We start from the raw sequence: 22,008 nt of genomic DNA, 5'->3' as shown, positions 1-22,008 counted from the left end.
CTACGCGTTTTGAACTAGGGAATGCAAATCGGTTATTTTCGGTTATTTTTTGTATGGAAATAATCGGTTATCAACCGAAACCGCGGTTATTTCCATACAAAAAATAACCGATTTGCATTCCCTATTTTGAACACACGAGAATTCGCCAAAGGTCAATAATTTCTATTCCTTACCAAAAATAATAAATGTAACGGCTCCTCTACACGATGGGCCTACGCCGGCCACTCCAAGGGACGCAGTCATGCGGTAGAATGAGATAGCAATATCGCTTGCTCCCTCTAACGCATAAATGCGTCCCTTGGAGTGGCCGGCGTTGGCCCATCGTGTAGAGGAGCCATAACAGGATCCACAAGATCAAGATTTTTCCACAATATTTTTCATCCAGTTACTAACATTAATTAATGTCATAAAAACATACCATAAACGCAACGGAAATATTGACACATACATGTGAAGGTGATTCGACGAAACAAAATACACCTTTGACAAAAATACTTCCACGCGAAATGAAGGACGCCCTTCACATTGTCGGTGCCCTTCCATCGGCACTTGATAAATTTGTCAAAACCTGTCCGTGCCGTGCCTAATGGCTACCCTGCTACGTTTAAAAGCGGGATCTCAACTGAAAATGCAAACACGTACCTTAAAATTTTAGCGTGAAGGTCCCATTTACAAGTTCATTTGGTTTTGAGATACGGCCTTTTAGCGTAGGATGGCAGATGGGGGCCGGCCGGGGTGCGTCCGCTAGCTAGGTACTCCGCTTCCTGGTCATTGACGGTGCAGACCCTAATACTGTCCGCGATAACATTTCGCATTTGGTGCTAGTTGGTTGGTTTACGTTGCCGCCGATTTGGGATCCTCATTTATAAACTAGCTTTAACTCATGTCAAGGCATGGAATGTACTTTACTTTTGGAATCGAAATCAGATTTAACAGTTGGTTACGGTTTTGATCTTATTTTGATACGACCTTGAAGAATATGTGCATTATATGTACCTACCAGTTGCTTTTTGGTAATTACAAGGAAATATGACTATTTACCTTTATAGTATAGGAGTTTTATACTATTTAATTTTACTCATCTCAAAACAATTATTGTTCATCTCTTTCATAATATGTTATATATTACATAACATAAAACTTGGTGATTCATTAAGAACCAACTCTCTTTGAATTATTGGATCAATTATAAAAAACAATATTATTGGTGATAGAATTCGTTTCGGCCTGTCACATGGCAGATTAGTCACCCGAGTGATCTCTGGACTCGGAGGCTGCGCACGCGGCGGCTAACGACTTCCGCTTCCGGCTGCGCCTCGCTCTATGCATTTATTTTCCGACAGATTTACGACTGTCAATGTTTTTCGGCGAAAAGTCATTTTTATGAGTGTTCGAGAGCCATCCGTCTGTCTGTGCGGGCTTTCCATTTGTATTCGCGGCGGGGAGGTTTATTGTGACGTTTCTGTTGAAATTATTTCAATCGAAATATTCGGTGAGGCTATTTTAGTAAGGCACATAACAATATGCACTCGTACGGTAGTGGTGACTCTTTTCTCATCCCAAGGAAATCTATTATTATTGTTTGTATGCATTAATGGTTGCTTATGTTTAGTTGTTCATTTTTCACCATAAATTTTTTCATCATGTCGTGTTCTGGTTCATATTACATACATATGTACGAGTACATTATGCCATTGTCCAGTGAAATATTGCAGGCGCTCCACAATGGGTGCGTTGAGTGCAGCGCTATCCATTTGTCGAGCGCGGATTGTAGGGGTAGGGTCAGAATAGTGGGGTCAGCCGATACCTGAAACTGACCGCAAGCTAGTTCACCTAACTAGTAAATACTACATACGAATAGTTTTCGTCTAAATTCATAATCTCCAGATTGAACCTTCCAACATTCGAACCTTATAGAAAAACTAAATAAGCAAGATATCGTCCAACAACATGGAACTTACAAACATGAAAGCGCGCCCCTAGTTAAACCTAAGACATCACTTCGCTCGATCGCTAACTGTGATATAAGTTAAAACTGATACTCGCAACTCCAATATCTCAATAATTCTTAGCAAAAACTACACATTATCTTCAGTAAACTAGTTAATCACAAATTACTTAAACAACCTCGTCATTTTATTTTAACAATTTGTTGTGGTTTTGATAGGGCGTTTATGAACTTCTAGGTAGTTGCCTTGCGTCTCATAGTTCATTTAGCATTATTAGCGTAAGCGATCATCAAGACTGTATCAAAATATGATCAAAACCGTAACTAATCGTTAAATCTGAATCAGGCTACAGTAATCGTGTCCGTCTATCGATATAATCTGCTCTAATCACACCTGTCTCCCCTCCTCATCACAAAGGCAAAAGGCTACCGAAAGCTTTGTACTACGATATAAGGGATAAGGGCCGGCCGAGCCTTATTGCTCAATATTTACGAGCCAAACAATTGGGAGCTAAGATTTATTTAATAATCTTGACTCCTTTGAATCCTTTTTCCGTTTTCAACTTGATCGTTTTAAGTAATTGTATTTGCCTTGCCTCTTTCAATATTTGCTTTAGGGTCATTTCCGGCATCTTAACGATCGTAATGTTATGTTGCGATTTACAGGATACTTTTGATGTTGTATGATACTAAAGGGCATATTTACTAGACACGCACATTTGTAATCAGTTAAGCACACGTTCCTAGGCCTCCTAAATTATGAAAGTTAACGACTTGGGCATACTGCGTAAGATACGCACCAGTCATCAAAATGATCGTCTAGGTCTTATCAAAATCATTTCAAAACCATAACAAGTCGTTAAATTTGAATCGGGCTTCCTTTCTCAAGCAAATGCTGGCAAAATACACAATGTTTTGTGACCAGCTGTATGTGAAACATCCACAAATAGTTCCAAGGGACCACTTAACAAGGCTAGTTAAACTTATCCTCACATTACATCCACAATCATGCACCACAGCAACACTTCTTAATTTAGGTACCAATCGTAGACCTTCTGTTGGCGCAGTAAGGTATAGGTTGACAGTAAATGGTATGTGATACTTGAAACTTTACAAATTAACATTAAACAAACCTCAACCCGCATAACTCATGGCCATAAACCTCCGCAAAACGTGCCCGAATCGAAACACTTTGACAAAATTGGACGCAACCCGCAACCGACCACATGTACCTGCATACTGAATCGTTCCCTCGGGTGACCCGAGGACGTACAATCAGCAATAAAGCTGACAGGTTTTCAAAATGACTTGAATACAACTTATATGACAGTTCTGAAGTTATTCATAAACGCCTGTCAAGTCTACTTTAGCAAACCCTTGATAATCGTTTGTCCTTATCAGTCATTGTGACATATTTTGTGTTTATTAGAAAGGAAAACTTAAGTGAGGTTTACTAAGTTTTTGAATAAGGGGAAAACTTAGATTATTTTGAACGTCAATGTGTCAATGTGTTTCTCAAGAACTCAAAACAATAAGCAGAGAAACGAGATGATTTTACTGTCAAGAGCTCAGGCAAGAAATATGGTAACCAACTTCAAAATGTTACTTTAGCAAAATTGGATACAAACCCCGATACCAACAATACCTGCATACTGAATCGTTCCCTTGAGAAAGTAGGTCTATTCGACAAGCCAAAAAGTATAAGTATAATATTGAATTAGTAATGCCAATGCCTCAATCGAACAGTACGTATGTTATGTTATGTATAGTTATTAATTAAACATTTCCGGTTATTTTTTGTTGATGTAGACTTCAGTGTCCACATTGCTTGACAAGCAATTATTTGATTAAAAAAAATACCGAAGAGAGTAATCGTAGGGTTACAAACAACTCTTCAAGTATCTATTATGTAAAACGATGAAATTGTGAGCAAGAACGCTGTAAAATAATGCTTTTACCCGGGTTCCTCAAAAGTTGGAAAGTGTTCATTTTTAAAGTTGCACACCTAATATAGTCTTCCAGTTTGAAGAGTATATTTAAAGCCCCAAGGCTCACGTCACTCCGTATAGGATTATCTCAATTCGGAGACATCACATAGGGAATGCATCTGATTTCATTAAGAACCCTCGCCCTTGGATTTTATGTAAATTGGCTTCTCGAGTGACTCCCGCTGCAGCGGCTGGTAAATAATAAATAACGCACGAGGGAGACAAGTTGGGAACTAGAAATTGTTTTGAGATTGGAATGCGTTTGATTGGCTGTGTAAGGGGTGGCTCAAAAATACGAGTAGAAACAAGTCCCTGAACTACTCTCAGGCGGCTACGAAGGTTCACTCGTAAGGTACGACTATGTTTCTTTTGGCAGTATCTTTACTAGGTATCGGTTAGAAGGGGTCACTTGGAAAAACTAGTCAGTACAAAGTAATACGCCACGATCAATCATAATATAGATATATAGGCAACTCTGTTTGATCTCGAATTCTTTTAAGTACATACTAATAGTAAAATAAAATAGGTATAGTACCTACGACATTTTAGGAATCTGAATGAGCCTCCGACGCACATTATTATTTTATCTTTTATTTATCTAGAAGTGGAACTTGTAATGTCGCAATTCAAACGGCCTCCACGTAATCGCGAGTAATTATTAACTAAGTTGTTTTCAACAGGAGAGAGTTACAGATAGTTATTATCCTGGTTAAATAGGTACTAGACACAGTCTTGATGTTTATTTACCTACTTTTAGAAGAAGTCCGTGACCCTGATGAGATTCATTGGTACTTGAAGTTTTTACCTCGTCGATCTTTTATTATGGGTCAAATCTTGAAATTTCCGAAGTCTAAATAGGAAATTATACTTATAGTACCTAGATTTTGCATTAGTTAAATTGAAATTAATCGTATGTGTAAAGACCGAATTAATTACATAATAGGTAATCATCCTCAGGGCTATAACCGCGAAAATCGAACTTCGCAAATTGGGGGCAACTTTCTCTGTAACTCTAATTACGGCTTAGTTGTAGTAAAAGAGAGAAGAGAGTTCCTCGCAATTTGCGAATTTCAGTTTTCGCAGTAGGGCCCCCGTTATTAAACGGCTTGTGGTTGAACTTATTTTAAATATAATAGCTTTTTTTAAAGAATTAATGGAGATAACGTTAATAATTGAAAATAATAATGTAATCTGTAAAATTTATATTTACAGGCAAAATATATTACGCACCATGTTAACTTAATATCTGTTTTTGACCCACTTAAGATGACACATCAAAGTAAAGCTGACTTAATTTGGTAATGTAGATAAGTACTCGTATGCTTTAAATATTCATTAGATTTAATCACACTCTTCTCATGTGCCTGCTTTTATTCATGAACTTATCATAAATGGAAGCTGAATTAACTCAAAGTTAATAATTACACACGTCACTCACAGGATTAACAGAAATGGCTAATTACATTTATAAGTAGGTACCTATTCAAAAAAATTTGCCATCAAGTTTACATATCCCATCATGTTTTTATCATAAAAATAATTGATATAAGTAATAGGCAAACGAGCAGACGAATCACCTAATTGTAAGCAATTACTGTCGCATCACTCCTGCATCACCAGAAGTGTTATTGTAAGTGCGTTGCCGGCATAAGATGGGAGTATGAACGTATCGGTCCGGAATCAAAGCAAGCGACAGTAGTTCATTCTACAGTTTAGCTGAGTAAAGGTGCACTCACACTTTATAAGTTTAAATATAAGAAACAAAACTGTTGGAAAATGTTATTTACAACTACATTTCCTCTTTCAAAGATAGTTAAGTTACAAATACACTGCAAAATTAATAGCCAATCAGGTAAAATTACCAGGATATCCGTAACGCAACAATGTAAAAACAGCAAATAATAAATAAAATGATTGGAACTTCCTCATTTTGGAAGTCGCCCGGCCCTGTTGATATCTGGTGGCTCTGGTCGCATCCGCTGAGTGATTTCCATAGAGATGGCGGCTCATCTGCATTAATGCGGCCCCGAACTAGGTACTGTTAACCCACTCAGTGCCGAGGACGCCATTTCGCTAGGAACAATGCATCAGTAAAGGCTCATTTAGACGATGGAAAATCTTCCCAATAAAAAAATATAAAGCCGGTCTTCTCCGCATTGATTAATTAATCGATTTTTTAAAAGCATAATATTAAGTTATGTTTAAACTAATCAAGAGTATAGAGGAAACAAAATATTATCTGTAATCGTGTACAGTCAGCAGCAGAAGTTGCTAAGCGGGTGAGGTGTTCAAAATCAGCTTATTGGCACGCTCTTATTCTCTAAACAATAAAGTCGTGTCAAGATCATTTTGTACACCAGGCCCGCGTAGCAACTTCTGCTGCTGACTGTACACATGTATAAAATTGACGTATTTATGCAATTAGCAAATGTGTCTTTACAAGGCAACCCTTCACACGCCCAACTTTGCCGCTAGACCGTAATTAGGATGATTAAATTCGTTACTTGGCTCCCTAACTCAATTTGCATTATATACGGAAAGAAAACGATCCGGCAAACTGTCACTCTTCATTTGGTATTGTAAAATTATATATTGTTTGGAGGCTCAAGGAAAACTTGGAAGACGTGTGCCAGTTCCAAAATTACAATAAGTCATTTGTAATTGTTAATTCATATAAATTTCTTAAGATCGCGCATGTACAAAATGAGGGAAGTACGTTTTGAGGTATTCCGCGTGGCTCCTGTTTTTTTTTTAATTACGCTTAAACTTTATTGAAACGGTATACATAGCTGCTACCAGTTAGTGACTGCTAAAATGGCAAGTTGAGTAAAACTTAGCATAAATTAAATTTATATACCTATAGTTCGTTTTATTTAGCATTAGAAATAAGGTAAACAATCTTGATGTGTCTTTTAATTGAAAAACACATTTTAAAAATAAGTTAAGGCAAATATGTAACAATTATGAATCTAATACGATCATTTACATTCTTCTGCTTTCATAAGTAATAGTTACTGATTTTTAAAAAGCGTTTTTCAATTAAAAGACATGTAAAGATCGCTTACCTTCTTGCAAGTTCTTTCTAATGCTAAAAAAAACGAACTATATATGCAGGTATTTTATGTACATGTGTGTTTGTAGGTACATCAAGACCACTCTTGCTATTAGTTGTCATGACAGAAAAGCCCTCGAAAAGCCGCGTGTCCGAGCCATGAATAGATTAGCCGCACGATGGCTTCGGTCCACTCGGCGGCGGCGGTGGCGCGGCCACAACCTCCTTTTAGTGATGGGAATTGGGTGTTTTGGAATACCTACCTACTATTTCATTTATTGGAAATATTATTTTTAACTTAAAAAACCGGTCAAGTGCGAGAGTCGCATTCGCGCCCGCGGGATCCTGTAGGCAAAGTTTACACACCTCTTAGTAATTGTAATTCGTTAGTTTGAATTGGTATTTGCAGTTAGTTGTATTTTAGAATTGTTGATGTATTATTATTATTTTTGCTTGTATGTAAATTCAATGTTGACGTTTAAAAGTGCTCTTGCGACATATTTGCTCAATTAAATGTTGAAGTTTGCTAAATATGAAGAAATTGCAGCTGTCACTGTATTATGGGTCTTGAGAAACTACGCTATAATGTACACATGTGATAAACACATTTTTTTGACATTCCCAAATATTTTGGACCCATATGGGACCCATTTATTTATTTGTATATAATAATATAATGCCTATTAAAAATTAATGGTATTTTGAGGTCGCATTGAATGTACCTACAAAATGTAAAAATGAGAAATTCTTGAGAATACACCCCACAATGTCCGGGAATGATATAATGTGCACATCACTACTCTCGTCTCAACCAACATTCGCATTCTAGAGGCTATTTCTATTGTGCTGTTTGCGTTCTAAGATACCTCGTTCTCATAATATATACTACAGTGTTCACATTTGCGTGATGTTTCAAGAAATCAAATCAGCAGGCAGTGGATGGCATACCTATTCAGGGCTAATAAATTCAATTGGAAGAAAATTTAAATTATAAAATTAACAGAAATTAATTGTAAGGTATTATTGTTATCATTAATATGTATCAAGACAAAACTTCTTCAATAGTTTGATTTGATTTATTTAAAATTATAGTCAGTTACCACTTAGGAACATACATAAAGACAAATTAAGTAGTAAGCGACGTGATGTGGAAATATTTTTACGTAACGTGTGAAATACCTCTCCCGCCGGTGGTCCGACAGTTTTGACCGACATGTCAGGCATTGCTCGTGCTCGTAGTTCGATGATGATGATCGAACTAAGTGGAATATAAAATTCCTAATACAGTCCGAGTGGTTGGACAGCGACGGAATTAAAATTCCTTGTCGACATGACGGACAAGATTGTCAGACCACGCGGCCTGAGGTGAAAATATTTTGGTAAATTTTACGGGTCACAAAATATTCATATTCATAATAATAACTTCCCTCACTTGTCCAATCGGAATAGGTACCGCTTTAATGATCGAAATTCTCGTCTACCTAACAGTAAGGTTGTATTTATAGAGTTTGCAGACTCGAACACTCTAACTTTAGTACAAGATCAAACTGTCTTACGGTTAAATTTACGTCCGACAGTAAGGTCGAACACCTAAAATTACGCCGCATAAAACATTCTAACGGCACAAACCAGCTATTTAGATCGCAATAAGCCCACAAATTGGTGAAGTTACTTCAGTCTTTGTGACAAATCGTAGCGCGCCTCAGCGCACCGCTAAATACTCGTGAATATGCGTAAATACTCGTCAATACGGGTTAATACGCGTAAATGTAAATACTCGAAGTACCTAAACATCGGGAGATCAGCACGTTTGATTAGCGGGGATATTTGCAAATGTGTATTTACAAAACACTTTGTATTCGATAATAATCTGGTTTCTAGTAGGCCAGTAAGCTGACACATTTTGTATTTAAGACATAATCTAAATAAATGGATGGAAAGTTAACAATCTGTTATAAAATTCTCATTATAATATAACAATATAAGACTTTTAGCTTTTCGTTTGTTCCTAAATAAAAGATTAAACCAAATTAAGAATTTTCAAAGGCAAATTAAGATTTTCTTGTTCTTTACATCAGGATGGCTGCTACGTGTCTATTTATGTCCTATTTAGTGATGCGTTCCGAGAGTCGAGAGAGTAGCCTGTCTGTACCCTTAAACTCGTATCAACTTGGGAGGTCAAAATCACTGGTTCGATGGTAAGCTTTGCAAATAGCTTAACTCGATCTTTATGTGGCTTCAAAAAGGACAGACGGACGAGAGGCTCTCGAGCAAGCGATCCGAAAAGACCCCTTTGCTTGTCAAGGATCGGAGAAAAAACAGATTGATTTCGAGGATACTCCAAAAACGTTTGTCGAAACATTTAAACAAATAGGACTGTATAGAGGACACGCACTTCAAATAATGCCAATACGAAAATATTGTGCATAGATCTGACGTCGAGAGAGAGAGAGAGAGAGAGAGAGTAGTGAAAGCTGCGACTAAGATTCCAAAATTGAACCACGAGCGTAGCGAGTGGTTCGAAAAATTGAATTTTGAGCGTTGCGAGGGTATCAAAGCATGAGGGTTTAACAAAATTTGCCCCCGAGTGAAACACAATATTTTTCACTACACCAACCCAAAGCAAAATTAAATATTAAATGTAAAATATCAAACAAAATTAAACCAAACCAAATCCAAATGAATGTTGTTAAATATTTATCATCCAAAATCATCATTTAACCCTTAACATGGCAAGACATGAAATAATGTAGCCACCTATCACGTGGAATGTTTTTGGGGATAGTAATGAGTAAAAAAGTACTATATTCAAGAAAAAATAATTAAAACCATGCTGAAAGTAGGGTTTTCAGGACGTCCGTTAAAACGGACATTGCCACGAACCTTGTATATTGATTGCTCCCAAGGTTGTCCTAAAAAACGGACAATGCCGTTATACAGTTTAAGAAAATAAAAATTATTAAAGAATAACAGGGCAAGAAAATTTAAAATTATTTCAATACAACACTAATGAATGTTTGGAAAAAATGTTTATTTATATTAATAAGAAGAAAAATCTTATGGGACACATAATAATTCTATATTTTCTTCTAGTGTTGATGTGTAAAACGACCCACGTACAGATATATTAAACAAAAATATACATTTTAAAGCTACGTATACATGCAAAATAGTCTCATAAAGCTAGTTACACGTTACAATTATTGTAAGAAATATTACTTTACTTAAATGACCACACCATTTATCACTATGGTCTCACTGTTCTATGTCTTGCTTGTTTTCTTATTACCCGGACTATCTGAAACGTAAGCTGGTGGTAGATAATAGCTGTAGTTTCTGTAAAAGTTAAGATATTTTTCAGTCTCAATGGCCTCTGGCAACATTCTGGGAATATATGGCTCCTCCTTGGCGAGAACCAGAGTCTTATCCATGTCATGCTCCCAGACCGCAAGCTTTAGTTGGCGATGCTTGACATACTTAGCTATAATAATATGTTCTTGTACCCTAGTAGAAATGCTTTGCTTCGTCTGCCCGACATATATATGAAAGACTAGATTCGAAATTAGCTATTTACTCTCCTGAATTTTGTAAAGATTACATTTTACAGGCCTCAGGAACAGTAGCATCTTCATCATCGACTTGAAATAGGTTTTAACCGTAGGACATCTCAAGACGTGCCAATAATTTGAATACTGAAGCGAGTTATGCATTTAATGGCGAGGAATTAAGTTTTGTAGATGGAGTACTAGCGGACAGGTCGTGTTTAGGTCATCAGGTTTTTTCCCACAAGGACTATTTAGTTCGAAATTATATTTAAATACAGATAGTGCCATTCACAATGAGGCGCACTAAACTTTAATAGCACGACAATAAAAATAAAAGCACGCGTGTTCGTAAATAAACATAATATTTGTCCATCATATTTGACATACTCTAAGAAAGTCACCTGGCTGAAAAAGAGTCAGATTGGGGCAAGGCAGATGTACAATCTGCCTGTAGTAAAATTTCGTGATCGTCGTCTTTTTTGTTATCTCACTCTTCTGAGTCAGATTGTGGAACCACCTGAGACTAAAATATAAAAAAATGTATACATATACTTATGTATAGCATAACCCCAACGCAACAATAGCCTATAAAACGACGATAAATTAAAAATATATATATACCCTAAGTATGGCAATGTCCGTTTTCTGTCACGATCTTGTCTCCGCACAAGTCGGCACTGTCCGTTTTTTAGGACGTGCTAAATGGTACTTTGTTACCAGTACTATCGACAATGTCATAAAAATGGGACATGATTTATTTCGCAATTTTTGACTTAGAATTAATCTATGATTTAATGAGCTTTATATTAAATAACAATGTCTAACTCATCTAGTAATAATATCAATGCAAAGAAAACACTTTGGCTGTTTACTTTATATTCTATGGTGCCAAGAACACACTCCGTCGCAAATTCAGCGAATTTCAAATTTCAACTGCCGCCTGCGCATACACCGAATTTTGTCTGATATTGTCTTAAACTAGGAAAAAAAGTATAATTCTTGCACTTTCTTTAACGTAATTCCTTTTCTAGCCTGCATTTAGTGTTTAAACTTGGCGTCACATTTAGTACCTGTACTAAAAAAGTGACACAAACGCTTTAAGGGTTAAAAATCAATTCTACTAGCAAACGTAAGAAAACAACTCAAAATTTGCATTTGATTACCTTTGCCTCACATGTGAATAAAATGCAACTATGCTATCAGTTTTTGAAGTGCAAAGTAAGCCTTTCCGAGCTAGTGTGGTGAAAAATACATTTTAAATTCTAATTCTAGATACGAGAATAGTATATTTCCCAGCGTGACGTCACGCGGCATCGCCCGCGGCTCGGTGGCAACTACGCCAACTGTTACTATTTTATTAAGTTTGCTCTGAGCATTGCCCTGGGTTACTAACTTAAACAACTTGTTGGAAGTCGCCCATGTGGCGAGACGTACTCGCCTTCTCCACTTATAATTAGCTGTACATTAATAATTAAGATTTAATAAGCAGAACGTTTAAATAGGTAAATTCAACCGTTGAGTAAAAAAGAGTTTTAGTTAGAGTTTAAAAAGTATTGAAAAGTCGGTTGGAAATGTAGCCTATTTCACCCCATGTCATAGAAAAAATATATGTAGGTATTGATAGTTTATTCAATAAAATCGATTAGGTAGTACTGACGCTTCAATCATTAACCTAAAACAAAACGCATTATCTTCAGAATATTTTTGATACAGAAACGCAAACGTTTGTTAAAATTATTAAATTGCACAACGGGACTTAATCGCGTATTAAATAATCGTGAAAGTTTAAATCAGTGTTTTTTAAAATTATCATCAATAATAAATGTATAGATGATTGTCACTAGCCTAGGCCCTCTTATCTCTGACAGACAAATAATACAAAGCCTTCGCCGGAGAAACTTTAAAACTAAATATGAACGCCGCCTGTCCCCGCCCATCCGCGGCGGGCTTACGGCTAGAGGGCAATTTGCAGCGAGGGCCTCCAAGCATACGGGAGAGGCGCGGAATATAAAACTAAACAGAGTAAAATATTGCAGTTTCTCTGCCTCAGACAGAGAAACTGTGGAATAAACGCGCGGTATTTCCGAACCCATACGACCTTCCTTCAAGAAAAGAACGTACTCCCATCTTAAATGATGGCAACGTTTTTGCAACCCCTCTCCTCTCCTCTGTTGCAGATGTCCATGGGCGACAGTAATTGCTGACGTTCCAAAACAATTACACGACCTTAAATATCGTCAGTAAGTACGAGTCTCTTATATTAGGTAAGTAAATATATTTTTGGTACGTTGGTTTGTTCAAATGTTTGTGAACTCGACTATAAATGACAAACGCCAGGCTGTCACAAAAGTCAAGTAGTCGGCGGGCGCTAAACTATTAAATAGTTGAGTATGAGTGCAACTAACAAGTAATAAACTCCTGAAAAAGTTATTGTGTTTCTAAATGTAAAGCTAAAATACTCTGTTAATTCTGGCCTCTGCGCCGATGCCGTGCCGGCAGCTTAGGGCTCTAGAGATGACAATACACAAAGGTAATAGGGGCACAATGCTACACTTACAACAATAAACTGCATTTCACCTTGTGTGTCAGAGAGGCACACTAGACACTCTTGTAACCAGTGTTAAAAAAGAGTAACCCCAGTGGGTGAAAGTAAATACATACTAATGACTTTATATGTACAAGAAATTAATTTCAAACGTTGTCATTATATTATGTCATATTTTCGTAGTAATTTGCCGTTTATCACTTCACAATTTGTCATTGTTGTGTGTTAAGGCATGACTCTCTGAGCTCTGACTTTGATCTACTAAAGACTACGCCATACAACAAAATATATGTGACACTGAAATTTAAACTTACTTCTAGTTGAATACAGAATTTTGCTTTGAATAAAAATTTAACGAAACAATACAAATGCAACCCTATTTCAAGTAAAAGAGTTTTAAATTTCAACAAACTTACAGTATAGGTAGGTTGTATAGGTTGGTGAGCCTTACAAGGTATGAAAGATTCTTCTTCAAATGTATGAAAGATTCTTCTTTTTGCTGATATGCAGAGCTGGTGGCTTAGACAGAATACTGAGCGAATAAGGCCACGATCCCTCCAGCTTTGAGCATCGACCGCTCAGCCCCTCTTCATAATGCATTCCGCAATCATTTCTTCCTTAACGATCGCCAAAATTACGACGACAAAAGAGGGGGACAATGTTAATGAGTTTCGGTGTAGGAAGTTAATTACAATCATTTTTTAATTATCTTTTTGTGAAGTCATTGGAAACTTTATCATTCATGGCGGTCCGCGCGTGGTCACTTTTTAATACGTTTTGAAGAAATTACAAAGACATGATATCATTATTAGTAGGGTCAGTAAGGACATTTAGCATGCACTTTAGTCTCAGGCGATGTCGTTTGGCACGATTGTTCCTTAGGTCAAACAAAGTTGATCTGGCCCGGTAGACAGGAGATCGTACCATGCAGACCCCCCAAAAAGGGGGGGTGAAAGGGTCGGCTCCCCAGGTCCAATCTATGCTATAGTCCTTCCTAGTCTTAGCAACTAGGTCAAGTTATATATCATTTTCGTATAAATTAGGGACGAGGAATTCATTTTTGAAAGAATTATTATGCCTTTCCATACAAAAAAAAATGATTTTCGTATAAAACATGAAAATGTTATGTAATTTTTTGTGACAATTTTGGATGGTACAATCACAGTGTGACGTTTTGCACTAAATAAAAAATTCGACGATGTAGCCCATGTATTCTTTATTCTGGAAAATATCACTTTAACCCTTATCTTGGCAAGACTCAAAATATGTTAAATATAATTTTTTTTTAGATTTTCGTCACCTTTTGAGCATACTAGACTATTAAAAAATAAGGAAAAAAATCCAGTATTTTCCAGTTTCGGAAAATCATATGTATCATATTTAATACAATGCCAATCCCTCGACAAAATAGTTACCTACTTTTTAAAAGAAAAATGTGGATTATAGTAAAAATAAAACATGTAATGCTACAGAAATTAACATTTATTGCTAATTAAACGCAATCTAAAGCATCAGATGACTATTGCACCTGTAAAAATGAATTATATCTACGAATACCTGATCACATGGGCGGAAAATTTGATCCCGTAAAGTTGCAAAAAAGTCGTCAGCAAAAAGTTGAGTAAAATATGAAAAGTAAACAAATAAAGTGAAAGTAAAAAAAAACGTTTTTTTTACTTTGGGGCCATTTTTTGCAATTCATATATTTTTCCGTGCTACGTGCTACGGCGTAGCAAAAAGGCTACGACGTCCTAATATACTGTTAAATAACATCCATTACTTTAAAAAAAAACAAAATTCACTAACTAATTACTATGATGACTAATATGACGTATTGAAAACATACATTTCAACCCCTCACAAATAAAAAAAAATTAAAAATTAAATAAATCATCTACAGCTATTTTGACCACAACTTGGCAATATATTAAATATAATACACATGTACTTTTATGAGTTCTTGGCAATGTATCAAATATGATACGTAATAGTTTAATGTAAATATTTTATGTGTTAAATGTTTTTAAATGGGATCACTATGTTAATCCTAATACACTAACAGATAGTAAGTGTATTTAAATGTAGATTATGCAAAAATATATACTAATCTAAGAAATAAGTGCAAAACTTACAGCACGAAACAAGATCTGTTGTTTCCGTGGCGCCATGTTGATAATTATTAATTCATTTACAATGACACTTGTATGTATTATTTTTTGCTATAATAAAGGAGGGTAGATCGACATATCTATAGCAGAATTATTTTGTTAAGTAATAAAGTGAACATGCTAGATTTTTTTATGTTCCATGTATCACGGGTGTTACGATGCCAAGATAAGGGTTAAAGTAGGCATTGATACATTTTTTTGTAGTAAAAAAATAATTTATAGCGCGTGGCGGTAACGATTTCCATAAATATAAAATATTATAAAATTGTATAAAATCAACGCTTAAGGGGGGCAAATAGGGGGGAGAAAGTTTGTATGGAAGAAAAATATAAACAACAAATTTGTACCAAAAAGGGCAAAAACGCATGGAAAAATTATTAAAATATTATATATAAACTTTTAAAATGTCAAATTCAGTGTTTTAGTAAACATTTTGAAACTTTGATTTTGGGCATAGTTCCATTTGTATGGAAATCGTTACCGCCACGCACTATAATTTATTTTTTTATTACATAAAAATGTATGAATGCCTACTTTAAAGTGATATTTTCCAAAATAAAGAATACATAGGCTACATCGTCCAATTTTTTATCTAGTGCAAATCGCCACACTATGATTGTAAGATCCAAAATTCTCACAAATAATTACATAACATTTTCATGTTTTGTACAAAAAATATTTTTTTTGTATAGAAAGGCATAATAATTATTTCAAAAATGAATTCCTCGTCCCTAATTTATACGAAAATGATATATAACTTGCCCTAGTTGCTAAGACTAAGAAGGAATATAACATAGATTGGACCTGGGAGCCGACCCTTTCACCCCCCCTCCCTTTTTGGGGGGTCTGCATGGTACGATCTCCTGGCTACCGGGCCAGATCAACTTTGTTTGACCTAAGGAACAATCGTGCCAAGCGGCATCGCCTGAGACTAAAGTGCATGTACTTCCATACATTTGTGTTCCTTACTGACCCTACTATTATGGTATTTTACAGTACATATTATGGTGCTAATTTACCGCGCCAGCGCGCTAAAAATGAAATGTTGGCATAAAATTAACAAAAATGGCAAAGAACCAATTAAATTCCTCGAGAACAAAGGATAATTTTCGATATAAAGAATGTGTTGGCTGACCATCGCGCTTCTTTGAGTCAGCTAAGTGCCACAAATTGCAGCCACTTATCTAGGCTTAGACACAGGACACTAATTAGGGACCTAAGTTAAGCCCCAACCAAGTCTGCTTCATTCAAGCCACAAGCCAGGACTGAGATTACCAGGAGACTAAACAATTTATTTTACAATGTCTGCTTTGTTAAACATTACCATTTTAATAAAGGATAAAAGTAACTTCATTGCTTGTTTATCTGAAAGTGTTGTCATAAAATGAATTATATTTTAAAATGTGATATCTAGAAAAACTTGTTTTGATATAAATTACAAAAACGGTTCTGGCATTTGCCGCTACTATATAAGCTAAACCCCAAATAATAAACACCTTGGACTGCAGTTTTCCCCATATTTTCCTAACAATCAATGATCGCATGGAATAGGGAAGCCTCCCCAACAAATTGCGATAGAAGTAGCCCGAACAGCCTCTCGACCAGCGATGACGCCCAATTCGCTTATTAATGATATCGACGACCTAATAATGCGGCGTTGTTGTTGACATTGTCGGCCGGCCGCCTGCAATAACCCTCATAACGCGGACGGTTATGTGGGGGCAAATGCATTTGGTTCTTTAACAAGAATAAAAGTTATATTTACCTGTTATGTAGAAATACCTACCTACATTAAAATCACGTTTCATGTTTGGCCTTATTGTTTTGTTATCAGTTGTTATAACGACTGCTGACGCTCAATATGCTTATTAATGGTTTCGACGGCCTAATAATGTGTTGTGGACATTGCTGGCCCGGGTTTCTAAAAACAATGCCTCCTCTCCACATATTTAATCCGTTTAAAAACATATAGGTACCTACTTATTTTTTTTTTGTGGATGCCTTATCCAAACATATGTATGTACCTAATTAAGCGATGTAGAATTAAAAAAATTCCAACTACAACTTCAATAGTCAATCGATGATTTCGGGATAAAAAAACTATCCTGTGTTCTTTCCCGGGATTTCAACTATTAGTAGTTAGAGTAAATTTTATCTAAACTGAAATGGAAAGGGATAACAGAAAGACAGTTACTTTGCCATCGCATTTATGGAATTATAGATTAAGTCAGCAGCTGCAATTTTGAAATCTTTTTCAAAAAAGATTGCCACCATTTTTGCACTATTCTATTGTCAATTTAAGCCAGATCAGGCCGACAAAGCCTGCCCGTTGTGAGTTTCTGGGGTTGCTCCATATTCAATCCGTATAAGCGGACCATCGGGAACACGTGTCGCCCGTCCCTTTTGAATAATGATCCGCCGATAACATCAAACTGTTAGGTTGTATTTTACGCAGGGCTTTGTCTTGTGACATTTTTGTCTGTGTAATTTGTACAAAAGTAGATAATTTTAAAACTAAAATACGACTTTATCACGTGCACTTACTTTTATATTTGGCCTGACGTTTCGAACTACACGTGGTCACAGGCAGAATGGCGAGGAATTGTAACATTATATTGTAGCTGCAGGGTTTTGCGAACTATCCGCACTTGAACCTGATTATTCACTTGCACGCTACATATAAGTAAGCAAACGAAGTTGATAAGATAATTAAAACATGGTATTTTCTATTCGCTATCTCTAACCCAGTTTCCTCTCCATCATTACACTTGATGACTTCATCCATTACATGAAGTCCCGGAAACTACCCTTATCAGAGCAACCCCCTTACGAAGCTAGTTTTCAGGCGATCCTGACCAATAGTAGAAATGAATACGCAAAAACATTACGCCGACTGGCACACCAACAAACTTTACCAATTTTTCTTACATTATTAACTTTCACCCCAAGCCAAAATGTACCTTATTACTGGTAAATAAAGTTGAAATGATAGCAAGCGTCGACAGATGGCATGGTTGGAGGCATTTCAGCTTAGAGTTTCACAAAACGAATGAATAAAGGGCCTCGTTGTCACAGTTGTGTTAGGTACCTATAACTTTGTTTTTGTAAATCGTGGTTTTGTTTTATGATAAAATTGGTAATCAATATGGATAATGATTTATTTATTTATTATTAACAATCGATAATGTCAAATGTGATAAGTTTCCTTTTACTGAAAATGTCGTATTTTAATTTTATCAGAATATTACACATTTTTTTTAATCGTTTATGCTCGATTAAGATTAGTGCGATAATTTACAGTGCAACACATTATTTGACAGTGAAATAACACAGCAGAATCGGATTAAAAGCGGTCGTTAATTGCAAACGCTTTTGTGGCACGGGACTAGTTATGGTCACGTTTAATCTGCGGGACGTTTGTTTCACCGCATTCATTATAATATATTTAGTCGAATATCTACTTGTGTGATAAAATCACAATTTCCGACAGAAGAAAAAGAGACCAAGCCCTCCAGTGGCGGAGACTAAATGCATCAAAGACTATAGGTTAGCTCGTCACGATAGTACTCGTCCAATCCCGTTTATTTATATAAAGTAGTGTGAATAATTTTAGATAGAGTACCTGAGTAATATAAATATACTCGGCATCACGAATCAAATTACTCCAATTAAAAAAAATAAAAAGTCGAAAAAAAATCATAATATTATATTTAAGAATTGCTAACAAAATTTCTGAGCATCTAACACACAACGTACTATCTCAGAATAAAATGAACGTATTTTTTTCAGATAATATCGTAAATACACCACTAAGAAAGAATTTTTCAAAATTTTATCCTTAAGGGAAAAAGCGGGTTGAGTTTCTATTAACAACAAATAATTCTAGAAACCCCTAAGATAGCCCCTAACCTCCTGAAATCCAAGCACTTGTATCCGTTGCTATAATTGCGAGCGACCCCAAGACCCGCGACTTATCCCCGACAATCCCTGGACATTTTGGCTGCACCTAACTTAATTATTAACAGAGCAAAACGAACTCTGCTCCAATTACCTTAAAGTCCACTTTACAAAGATAAGTGCTATGCGCCGAGTTTAATTATCTGAACTTGACCTGCTGCGGCATTTTATTATTTGCAGCACCTCCGTTGAAAATAAACTCGACTGAATTTTATGAATATATACAGAATGATTCCCACGCTCACGCCCATGTACCACCAAGTTAGATTGCGTCGACAATTTTTTTTTGGAACAAATATTACCAAAGATATTCACTGAATCAAAAAACGTTCTTACGAACCCTATTACATTATTTTTAAATATGTATCAAATGCTGGACCACACGTTGATTTTACTTATATATTTTTTTACCTTTCGTTACATGTATGGAAAATATATTTTTAAGTAGGGGCTCACAAAATTACACCTTTGTTTCGGATTTCATTACAATACTGATTTTACAATATCTTCTAATATTGTTGTACGAGGCGGGGGGCGTAGCACAGACGAATGTTTGCGAAATGAGATCAAATTACATTAATTTGTAAGTCTGAATCTCTCGTAAGTAGCTACCTGCATGAAATTAATTTAGTTCCGGATATAGGTCGAGCTGATATTTTTAATTGCACTCGGTACGGTTTCAAAGCTTTGCGAGCTTTCGGCGTGGTTTGTGTTTCAATTTGCATTTTTTATTATTTTTATGCTGCAAATTTAATGATAGGTAATTGGTATCCGCTGTCTCTGATGCCTACGTTCAACTAAATAACTTAAAGGCTTTAGATTTTTTGTAGACAGATAAGACTAAGTAATATTTATTCAATATTAGTAGGTAACATAAAAAACAGTAGAAAAAATAATCAAAAACAAATAACAATCAAAATAGTTATCATTACACCTTATAAAACAAAGTCGCCCGCCGCGTCTCTGTCTGTTTGTGTGTTTGTATGTTTGTTCGCCATAAACTCAAAAACAACTGAGGGCTTGTGCACAAATCACGCGAGGTTCGATAGGGGGAGGGGGGATCACGAAAAAAACCCGATAGATCACGTTAGGGGAGGGGGGGTATAAGGAAACCTACGTTACCTATCGATACGTTTCCTTACACCCCCCCCTCCGTTTTACGTGTATTTTTCTACAGTGAACGAAACTAAGAAAAAAAAAACATACATCTTCCCTCGACTTCAAAATAGCGAGTCTATTTAACGGAAATAGAAAAATAAACAAGATTTTCCATATACAATAACAATTATCTTAAAATTTCATCGAATGAAACAATTTCAAAAAATTACACGTGAGGTTGTGTGGGGGGAGGAGGATTAGCCAAAAACCTCACCAAATATCACCAAGGGGGAGGGGGTCAAAAAGTAGCCGAAAACACCTCGCGTGATTTGTGCACAACCCCTGAACGGATTTTCATGCGGTTTTCACATATCAATAGAGTGATTTTTGAGGAAGGTTTAAGTGTCTAATTTGTTAACCCGTGCGAAGCCGGGGCGGGTCTGTAATCTACATACAAAGCAAAATAAATTAAGATTAACCGTTAAGTAGTTTTGAGTTTTATATTAAAACTCTTTTCGTCTTATGTCTACCTATGCTATAGAAAAACTCGGTTTTAAGATGAAAGGAGACGGATGCTTCTCCATACAAACGTAGTCCCCATTTTCCTCCCAGGATATAAAATAATTTTACACAATTTATTGTAGGTATAATAATCGGTTTTGTAAATACACATATTTTTAATTATGTTTTTAAGAATAGTACCCATTTTTCTGAATGATGAAAGTGAAAGACATTATTTCCTGGATAATACTTAAAACTACATCAATTCGCACGGTACAAAGATGCGCATCGTCTCATAAAACAAGCATTAGCTACATTCCTTCAGACATACCTACATACATACATACATACATACATACACAAAGGATCGGCTTAAGCCCCGGCCGGGCAAGGCAAGGGCGATAGGAGTAGTTTAACGGCTTACACAAACTCTTGATGGACTTTTAAATGTTTCGGATAGTGATTTAGGGAGGGGAGCGACTTATGTGATTGCAGTTGGTGGAAATACCCTGTAGTTATCGTTTGCTTCGAGAAGGGGAAAGTGATAGGTGGGAAATAACAGTGTAGGGGAAAATATGGTAAAAATTTCAAAGAAATGATCCTAGTCGAGTCTAAGGCATTAATCTAATTGGCTTAAAACCACTCGGCTGTAGATAAAGGCTTTATTCAATTATCGCGCCACTAAAATTATTTTTTATTTATTTAAACTAAAAAAATATTTAAATCAATATAATATATTATAGTTATTCATAGTTTTTTTATTATATTTAAATCAAATTTAATAAAATTTAAGCATACTCCGGTGACCAGAGGGCTGGCCTATATTTTGCCCAAAGGATCAGCATTGCCATCCAGCGGGGCAATGCGGCCAGCCTTCTGGGCACACTACCTACGGAACATGACTTAGGGCAATTTATTTATTTATAAGTTTTAGTGTTTTGTTGTAAAAGTTGTAAAAATGTTAATAAGGTTTTAATGGTACTCATTAGGGTACATTTACACACTACTCTGTAACAATAGAGCCCGATTAGATTTAGTTATTACTACGCTTCCATACATTGTCACTGACTAGTTAGTGCAAACTTAGTGAGCATCAAACTTAGCATAGATTGTGATTTATCATATTTAATTTTACCTCGTGTGATGAATTTTCAAGTACTAAAACAATCAAATATCGTAGAATTCTAGTGCAGCCGTCCTTACTTA

At 35.9% G+C, this 22,008-nt stretch overlaps 1 protein-coding gene across 1 annotated transcript in view; it reads right to left on the bottom strand.

The window, feature by feature from the left end:
* LOC134672653 (uncharacterized) overlaps positions 1 to 22,008 on the bottom strand; it is a 346,311-nt gene that overhangs the window by 304 nt on the left and 323,999 nt on the right. The gene's annotated exons all lie outside the window — the stretch shown is intronic.

Source organism: Cydia fagiglandana, chromosome 17 (assembly GCF_963556715.1).
Source record: "Cydia fagiglandana chromosome 17, ilCydFagi1.1, whole genome shotgun sequence".
Taxonomy (NCBI): domain Eukaryota; kingdom Metazoa; phylum Arthropoda; class Insecta; order Lepidoptera; family Tortricidae; genus Cydia; species Cydia fagiglandana.
The sequence above is the reverse complement of the archived record's forward strand: the minus strand, read 5'-3'. Positions and strand labels throughout refer to the sequence as shown.